This window comes from Ahaetulla prasina, chromosome 2 (assembly GCF_028640845.1).
Source record: "Ahaetulla prasina isolate Xishuangbanna chromosome 2, ASM2864084v1, whole genome shotgun sequence".
In the NCBI taxonomy this organism is placed as follows: domain Eukaryota; kingdom Metazoa; phylum Chordata; class Lepidosauria; order Squamata; family Colubridae; genus Ahaetulla; species Ahaetulla prasina.
In genome coordinates this window covers 254,316,581-254,326,610 of record NC_080540.1, presented here as the reverse complement: position 1 = coordinate 254,326,610, position 10,030 = coordinate 254,316,581, and positions in this window count along the sequence as shown.

The window sequence follows — 10,030 nt, the reverse complement described above, 5'->3', positions numbered from 1 at the left end:
TCGGCGTAGTTCTTGTCTAAGCCCAAAATTTGGAGTCTGGTTGCATACGGTATTTTATTGCAAGCAGAGGAGTGGAGGACTCTTCTTGTGAAATATACCTCTAATACCACAAAATTTCAACATCTGCCTATCCCAGTTCCTTGGGAAGGACTTGATAGATGGATAAAAATGCCAAGTCCAGTTAGAAAATCTGGCTGATTGTGCACAACAACAGAAGAATACATTTGTTTTCACCAAGGCCACTCTAAACATGTCTTAAATATTATTCACGAGCCAGAGATCTCTTGAGAATAAGGAATAGATACAAACCCAGTTTGTACCTGAAAATATTCAGGTACAATCTAAGCCAAAGAAGCATATTATTGAGGAGAAATAGTAGGCAACAAAGCTAATTTATCATGAGCTACTAGAATATTGTCAAGGGTATAGCAATAGCAATATTGCTATTGCACTTAGCTATTGCACTTAGACGTTATATACCATTTTACAGTACAGTAACCCTCTATAAGCGGTTTACATATATATCTATAGATATACAACATTAAATGAAGAAAAGAACTGGTGGTAGAGGGATATGGTTGTCATAGGTTTTCTTATCTAGGATTATTAGAAAGGTTTAAAACAGACCATAGAGTTTATGGTTTTGAACATTGTAAAACTGAGTTTAAAATGGAATTGAGTACAAACAATGGACATGTAATTCTAGAATGTATAAACTTTTACTGAAATTTAAAACAAAAGAAGAACAAGTGAAAGAACATACATCCAAGAAAACAAATAAATGGATTATTAACACGAGTTCTCACTCTAGGCACAAATGGCCATGCTCAAATTATCCTACTTTGGATATATTATGGAAAAACTAGTTCTCCAGGGAAGGCTCTAATGCTGAGAAAGCTGGAAGGAAATGAAAGAGGATGATGAACAGCAGAGTAGATGGACTCAGTTTTGGTGGTAAATAATGCACTATTGCAAGATCTGAAGAATCAGGTTAGGAACAGAAAGTAATGGAGAAAATCTATATATGAAGGTTCTAAAAAACAACAATGACTTCATAGCATATCGTCATCATCAATCTATGTCTCTGTTTATAACCAGGATTGTATTAGCTTTTTTGGCTGCTGCTGCACATTGCTGTGTCATAGTCAAGTGATCATCCATTAGGATTCCAAGGTCCCTCTCACAGTTACTGTTTTTGAGCCAGGTCTTGTTTAATTTGTACTTATATCTTTGATTTTTCCTGCCTAAATGCCTACATATAAAACTTTGTTTTTCTCCACATTCAATTTCATTTTGTTGAATAGGGTCCATTGTTTAAGTCTGTCAAGATCTTTTTGGATCCTGAACTTGTCTTCAGGGATGTTGACTATTCCTGTGACTTTAGTGTCATCTGCAAATTTGATGAGTTTCCCTACTATTCCCTCATCTAAGACATTTATGAAGGTATTGAAGAGTACTGGATCCAAGACAGCGCATTGTGGTACCCAACTGGTTACTTCTCTCGGTGTGGATGTAGTACCATTAAGGACTACTCATTGAGTACAGTTTGTCAGCCAGTTACTAATCCATCTGGTGGTGATGTTGTCTATTCCATATTTTTCTAGCTTACCAAGAATTAGATTGTGGTCTACTTTGTCAAATGCCTTACTGAAATCTAAGTATACTATGTCCATAATATTTCACTGGTCTATTAATTTAGTCACTAAATTAACCTTAATTTAATTAATTAATTAATTAAATCTTCTGGTACCTTGAGCCAGGCCCGCTACTTATGCTGATATTTTGTTTGAATACTTAAAATATGAATAAGTCTTCTTGTTTAACATGGAGAGGTCACAAATTAAAGGGTAGAGTAATAGATGAACCATTGGACTGTCACTCCATCCAGTGGCATAGTACTGCATAACAAGCAGCAAGGTGCCCTTTGCATGACCTTATTGTCCCATATGATGGGATCATTATAAAATTCTACACAGATGGCAACTTCTATGTGGTGCTTCAGATAAGTTTTAGAAATTCTCTTAAATAGGGAATTAATTTACTTAAAGCCTTACTTTACCTTAACTTACCTGAATTGCTTAAAATATTACCTCACATATTATTGTACCTGGCTAGAATACTACAATCTTTTCAAAGAAAAAAAAACCAGTACTTTAGTTTCATTCCCACTTCAGTTTATTTTTAATATTAGATTTCATGTTTTTTCAGTGTGTTAATTATGAGTAGTGGTGTTAATATAAAACATGTTGACCTCAAACATGTCTCTGTTGAATATTTTACAAATGTAGTTAACAATACAGCAAATGGTTTTAATATACGCATAGTGTTCAACATTTGATTTCTCATCTAGCCTTTTTAGCATTTAAGTAATTTCCCATTTCTATGTTTTAAAAGCTTTCAACAGATATTTTTAACTGATTTTAATGAAGAAAATGACAAAAGCAGAATGGAGGCATATTCTCTCTCATTTACCGATTATCATGTTTAGGCACATCTCCCATCATTCAAAGCATTTAATTTTCTCACTTCTTCATTAGAATATTCTACCAAAATTCAAAGTGGCTTCCTCTCTTCATATTCTACATTGTATTTAAATAGAATCAAAGATGTTGGTTTTCTATCAACTCATATTGTTATCAGTTGAAAGTTCTTACTTGAGAGTTCATTGAAAAAAGAGCTTTCATAAACAGAGACCAAAAAAAAAATGTAAGAAGCCAATGCTAAATATAATTTAATAAGGGAAATCTACTCCTATAACTGGCATTGAAGACAGATCTACAAAGATAGATTTGTATCTATCTGTCAGGAATAATTCTACTGATGAGACAGATCCAGTAAAGAGAACTTTTATCAAAATGAACATTTAAATAACAGTTGTAGTCTGAAGAATCGAGTATTTCAGTTGTGCAAAACAATGAAAAGAGCCTTTGGAGAAAGGGTGATAGTAACAGGCACAAATATACATATGCAGACGATATTATTCAGTTAGCAGTGCTGCCTTAAATGTTAGCACAACTTTTAGTGACCACCCAAGCAGAGTCTGCTACGGTAATTATAAAAATCACCCTATTATTAGAGAGACCCTACTGAGTTTCCTTGATTGTAGTTTAGAAGGGATGAAAAGCAGTAAAAATGTTTCCACTCACTATTTCAACCCCATGCTACATGCAGCTTTTCCACAATTTGATGGGCCACCACATAAAAAAACTACATAGAGAATTTAAACTGTGTTAATCCAGCCTGAGTATTTATGGATAAGATCAAAATGCAAATACTGGAAACAATGAGGCATCCATGTCCTCCAGAATGATCTGTGCATCTGCTTCAAGGCTTTTTCAGAAGCCCTGCATGTGTGTGTGCATAGCTACTTTCCAATGAAAGTGTTATCTGTTCATATATACATATATCTGTATACAAAATCACCTATCAGGGAGATGCAGCATATACATGTTAAGACCACTTTATAATGCCTTGGTAAGGCCACACTTGGAATCCAGTTTTGGTCACCACGATGTAAGAAAGATGTTGAGACTCTAGAAAGAGTGCAGAGAAAAGCAACAAAGATAGGGGACACATGAGTGGTTGCTGGAATTGGGTATGTCTAGTTTGATGAAAAGAAGGACTAGGGGTGACATGATAGCAGTGTTCCAATATCTCAGAGACTGCCACAAAGAAGAGATAATCAAGCTATTCTCCAAAGCACCTGAGGGTAGAACAAGAAGCAATGGCTGGAAACTAATCAAGGAGAGAAGCAACCTATAAATTTCCTGTCAGTTAAAACAATTTATCAATGGAACAACTTGCCTCCAGAAGTTGTAAATGCTCCAACACTGGAAGTTTTTAAGAAGAGATTGGATAACCATTTTCTTGCCTAAGCGGGAAAGGGGGTTGGACTAGAAGATCTCCAAGGTCCCTTCCAACTCTGTTATTCTATTCTATTCTATTCTATTCTATTCTATTCTATTCTATTTCTATTTCTATTTCTATTTCTATTTCTATTTCTATTAATAAATAAATACCTATGCAGCATATGAAGTTTGAGGCATTATGTAACCCTTTCAGTTGATTTAACAAACTTGGCAATAATTAGGGCAATGCTGGTAGGAATATCTCATGACAAATTGCTGCTACAGAGATATAATTGTAAAATATAATTGAAGACCTGTCATGTTATTCTGACACTGGAGGCAGAAAATCCCTATTATAATAAATTAAATAACATAGGGCATTCTCACATCATTCTGACTGATCCGTACCAGTGTTCAGTGCTCTACAAGAAGGTTTGTCTATAGGTGGATGAATGCCTCATGGCAACAGGCATTTAAGCATAGCACTGATTATGCTATATGGTTTTATTTGTTTGCTTGTTTCATTAACTTTATTAGAGACACCCACTCCAGGAGATCCTGGTCAGCTGTTTCTTCAGGATGTGCTCCTTTCCCCCATATTTTTTGCTTTTATCCTAGAACTAAGCATCCTAGAACTAAGGAGAAAATTTCCTGACAGATTTAATCAGTGAAATGACTTGCCTCCAGAAATTGCAGATGCTCCAACATTGGAAATTTTTAAGAAGAGTCAAATTGGACAACAATTTGTCTGAACTGGTATCCTGCCTCACTAGGTGGTTGGACGAGAAGACCTCTAAGGTTCCTTCCAACTCTGTTATTCTGTTACAAGATAACAACTAAGCTCAGAGAGCACCAAGGACCCCTCCTTTAAACCCTGAGCTACAGATTTTCTCCTTGGATAAAACAATAGGAACTCTTTCCCACATGCTGCTTCTATAATAAAAACATTTAAATGTACTACTGGATAATGTCAATTAGTTTTTAATAATCACTGACAATCAGTCTTCATATATCGATATATATATATATCACATATATAGCACGTATAGCACATGTACAACTTTGAAGGACTTGCTTAAACCCTTAATCACTTGGATTTTGAAAACCAGAGAAGCTTTTTACACTAAATCAAGATTATTATATATATATATATATATATATATATATATATATATATATATATATATATATATATATATATATATATATATAGGTCTTTGGTTGTTCGGGTTTTCTCCCATATATATATATGTTTTCTGAGGTTTTCGCGGGTGTTTGTATGTAGGTCTTTGGTTATTCGGGTTTTCTCCCGCGTAAAATTGGAAGTGTCTTGGTGACATTTCGATGAAGTCTCATTCGTCATCTTCAGGCTTCAGCTTCGTGCTTCTGGGAGCAATGTGCGATTGCAGCTGTTTCTTCCTTTTTAACTGCTAGTGGGGGTTGAACTGATTGGGTGGGAGCTTGGCTGTGCTCTGATTGGATGGGGGTTTTTTTGTGCTCTGATTGGCTGGGGCTGTGTCCTGTTTGGGTAGGGGCTTGGTTGTGCTCAGATTAATCTGAGTTGCAGGGGGATTTGAGCTGGTGAGTTGCATTGCTGTTGTTTGGCTTCGTGTTTGTGGTCGTGCTACATCTTCATAGTGGGTGTCTGTCTGCTGTATCTATGGATTGGAGGGGTTTGAAATGGCTAATGTTGCAGCTGCGGTCTGGCTTCTGGTCCTTGGTCGTGCTTCCTGATCAGTGTGGGTTTGGGTCTGCTTTCTGGGTGGATGTGTGGTGGTGACATCCTGTGTGGACTTCGTGAGTGTGGGTCTGGTGTCATTCTTCATGTTAGGGACTCGTTTGTCGATAAGGGCGGGTTTCCAAATGGCTGGTAGGCGGGAGGTATTATCTCGTTTATCCATGCTGTGTGGGCGTTTTTCTATCTCGATGGCTTCTCTGATTATTCTGTTGTTAAAGTGTTCAGTTTTGGCGATAGTTCTGGTATTTTTAAAATCAATTTTATGTCCTGTGGCTTTAAGGTGTTGGACCAAGGAAGAAGTTGGTTCCTCTTTTTTGATTGAGTTCTTATGTTCTTCAATGCGTGCACTTATTTTTCTGTTGGTTTGTCCGATGTATGTGGTGCTGCAGGAGGTTCATGGGATTTCCTTGATTTTCTAACTCAATTTTGTCTTTGGGGTTTCTTAGGATGGTGGATATTTTTCGGTTTGTGCAGAATGCTGTCTTGATATTGTGTTTGTGGAGGATCTTGCCGATTCTGTCTGTGGTACCTTTTATATATGGGAGGAGGGCTTTGCCGTTTTCTTGTTCTCTGTCTTGGATTTTAATGGGGGTTTCTTTATGGATTAGTTTGGTAATCTTATTTCTTTGAAATCCATTGGATGTTAGTACGTTAGTGAGATTGTGCAGTTCGGTTTTTAGGTGTTGTTCGTCAGCCAAGCGTTTTGTTCTGTAGATGAGTGTCTTGGCTACAGAGTTGATCTGAGCTGGGTGGTGATGTGAGAGTGCGTGCAGATAGCGGTTTGTGTGTGTTTTCTTCTGGTAGATGGTGTGTCCTAGGGAGCCATTGGATTTCCTGTAGACTAAAACATCCAGGAAGGGAAGTTGGTTGTTAGCTTCTGTTTCCATGGTGAATTGTATTTTGGGGTGTAGGCTGTTGAGATGTATAAGGAAGTTGTTCAGTTTTTCTTTCTCGTGTGGCCAGATTATGAAGGTGTTGTCTACGTATCTGAGCCAGAGTTTGAGTTTGTGGTCAGATTTTTCTAGAGCTTGGAACTCCCAACCAATCAGAACACACCTCCACCCAATCAGAACACAGCCAAGCTCCCAACCAATCAGTTCAAACCCCCACTAGCAGTTAAAAGGAAGAAACAGCAGCGATCATACATTTCTCCTACAAATAGGAAGCTGTAAGCACCTAGCCTGATGATGACGAATGGGATTTCGTCGAAACGTCACCAAGACACTTCAAATTTTACGTGGGAGAAAACCCAAATAACCAAAGACCTACATACAAACACCCACGAAAACCTCAGAAAACATATATATATATATGTATGTATGTCTTTGGTTATTCGGGTTTTCTCCCGCGTAAAATTGGAAGTCTCTTGCCGACGTTTCAATGAAGTCTCATTTGTCATCTTCAGGCTTCAGCTTCGTGCTTCTGAAGCACGAAGCACGAAGCTGAAGCCTGAAGATGATGAATGAGACTTCGTCGAAACGTCGCCAAGACACTTCCAATTTTACGCGGGAGAAAACCCGAATAACCAAAGACCTACATACAAACACTCGCGAAAACCTCAGAAAATATATGTGTGTGTGTGTGTGTGTGTGTGTGTGTGTGTGTTTATATACTATATAATCTTTTTTGTATGATACAATAATATATATTGTGACAAAATAAATAAAATAAATAAATAAATAAATAAATAAATAAATAAATAAATAGGTTTTTCAAGAATGGCATGTTGAAGCAACCAAGAGGCTGTTTAGTGTCAACTTTGAATCTCATTATATAAAAATATTCTACATGAAAAATTTGAAACTGATTGTGTAGAATATTTAATCTTCATATAAATGTGTCAAATCAAGAACATTGCTAAACTTGTAGACAGAATAAGGGTTCTAAATTATGATTTACCATGTGCTGGTCTCCATTAATGAAAAACACTTGGATCTACATATCTTCCTAAAATGAATGCCAATACAAAAACCATACAGCATTTTTATCTTCTCCCCTACATTTAACTAAATACATTACCCACTTTTCAAAGTAAAATTCTCACAAGTTGGATTACTACTTAAAAATAGAAAATACATCATCAAATTGTAAAATATAAAAACCCATTATTTTATATTCAGAAAGTATACAATTCCATAATAGATCAAATAGCTACTAAATAAAAAAATTAAAACACAGTATGTTAAAATTAATCATACACAGACAAGAAATAAAGTTCTAAACATTTTTCTGAAGTCCAGCAAGATAAAGCAGATTCTTGCCTTTCTTGCAGTTATTCAAAAACTCTGAACCATCAAGAAAAAAAGACCGTATTTAGTGGTACCAATATCACATCTCTTATAGATAGGCCAGACAATAAACTTTAATGCCACAGAAAAACAATAATCAAGCCTACATGTAATCACAAAGCATCCTAGAGAGATTTAAAACTTTACTTGTCAATCAACGAATGCACTGAACATCAACAAAGCTTTCCTGGCAATATGCAACACCACCATCTCCAAGTTTATCATCTCTGCTGTCTTCAAAATAGCTTCTAAGCATTATTGGCTTTGGGAAAATTTAGCCCACATTCAGAATCAACCATATTGCTACCCAAAACATCTCTATCCTGTCTAGGTTAAGCTTCATCTTGGATCCCTTAATGCGTCCCAAAAGAACCTGTTCAGGTTTCCATTACCTTCTTAGCAACAGAAAACAGAAATGAGGGATATCCAACTCCTTTCCCCATGTGACTGATTTTCTGGAAGCAAGGTAAGACAATCAGTGGCAACAGCAGATAGAGTGCAGTATAATGAAGATAGCATAAATAAGGTAAATAGGCAAACTGAAGAAAAGAGGAAGGAAGTAGGTTGTCACTGACAATCAGTAGAAACATTTTCTAGTAGCCTACTCACACTGACTTCAGTTTTTTTCCCCTTTAGAAAGAGGTACTTTAGCTTCTTTCCTTCTTTATTCCCAGGCTTGTTCTGATCTGCTCCTGTTGATCTATATCCTGGAAATCTTTTCAATGCCTCCAATCCTCTCTTCCCAAAATTGCTCTCAGCCAATTGGGGGCATAGCCTTATTCCAAACATTGCACTATCTTGTAGCATGATTAAGAGATCAATGACCATAGACTCTTTAGTTAAAAACAACACATTTCTAATGTCAGAGTTGTATTTAGCTTTGTATACTACATGACTGGTTCTTCCTAATCTCATTAAAATCTCTTATTACTGACATTAGAATAAATATTGTATAAGTATCAGCTGACAGTGCTGACAGAGAATATAGAAGAATAAAAATATATTCATCTGTCAACATGAGACAAACATAAATTGCCAAGTTGTTCTTCAATTGTTTCATGTAGATGTTTAAGAAGAACAGAAGATAAAGTAGGATTGTGATCTACTATAAAAATACTGTCTGTGGATAAAATATCAATGAAATGATTTAAATATTCTTGATTTGGGGTCAAGTTATCATGGTAGATTATTTTGAAATATGTCCAAAATTTCTCTAGAATGTAATATCATGCTTCTTAATACATAATCTGAAATCCCTAGATTATCTATTTTTAAGATTTGTGCTGGCTTCCAGTTTGTTTCCAAGTCTGGTTCAGAACAGCAATTTTCAATGCTATGGTTCTAAGGAGCTTGAGATGTGATATGTCTCAACATGTGTACTTTTAATAAAGTTTTGCTACAGATTATCATAGGATAATCTGTATTATCTGATGAAGGTATGTATGAAAGTATATATGAATAATGAAATGTTTTCTTTAGTAGCTTCATAATTACAGAATTCTTTTCAGTTAAAAATCCCAAAAAAGTATGTTCCTTCTTTAGAAAAATTAAAATATACTGGTATTTTGTTTCTGTTGACTTCTACAAATTAACCTTTTATTTATTGCTATCCTGTGGATAGAATATTTTCTTTTATTAAATTATTTCTATAGTCCTAAACTTCTATGAAAAATGAAAAAGTAGACACATTTTGAATAAATATTAATTTAAAAGGCTTATGTGGTTTACACACTCATCCAAAAGAAATACAGGAAAGGATTCCAAAGCATTTTACTCAAAAATGGTCATCATTAAAAAAAAAACCCATAAAAACAGCAGCAAAAATGCTACCAGAAGATAGAAGTTATTGAAACATCAGCAAAAGAGATGGGAAGAAGCAAATTAGAATGAGTAAATTTATCTCCCAAGGTGAGTTAGTGGAGAATACACATTATTAACTAGAGTGACTCATGCTTTTAGTCAGATACAGATAACAATGTCACTTCTCTATCTTTGTAGAACAGCATGGACCATTTAGTTCACCACAGGTAGCTCACACCCACAGTGACAGATGTTAAAACTTTGTATGAACAGATCTTATCAGGCTTTAAGATGCACAAACAAGACCATAAAGGATTTGAAATCCAGAATTGCTATCCTGTCAGTGTAGGAAATAT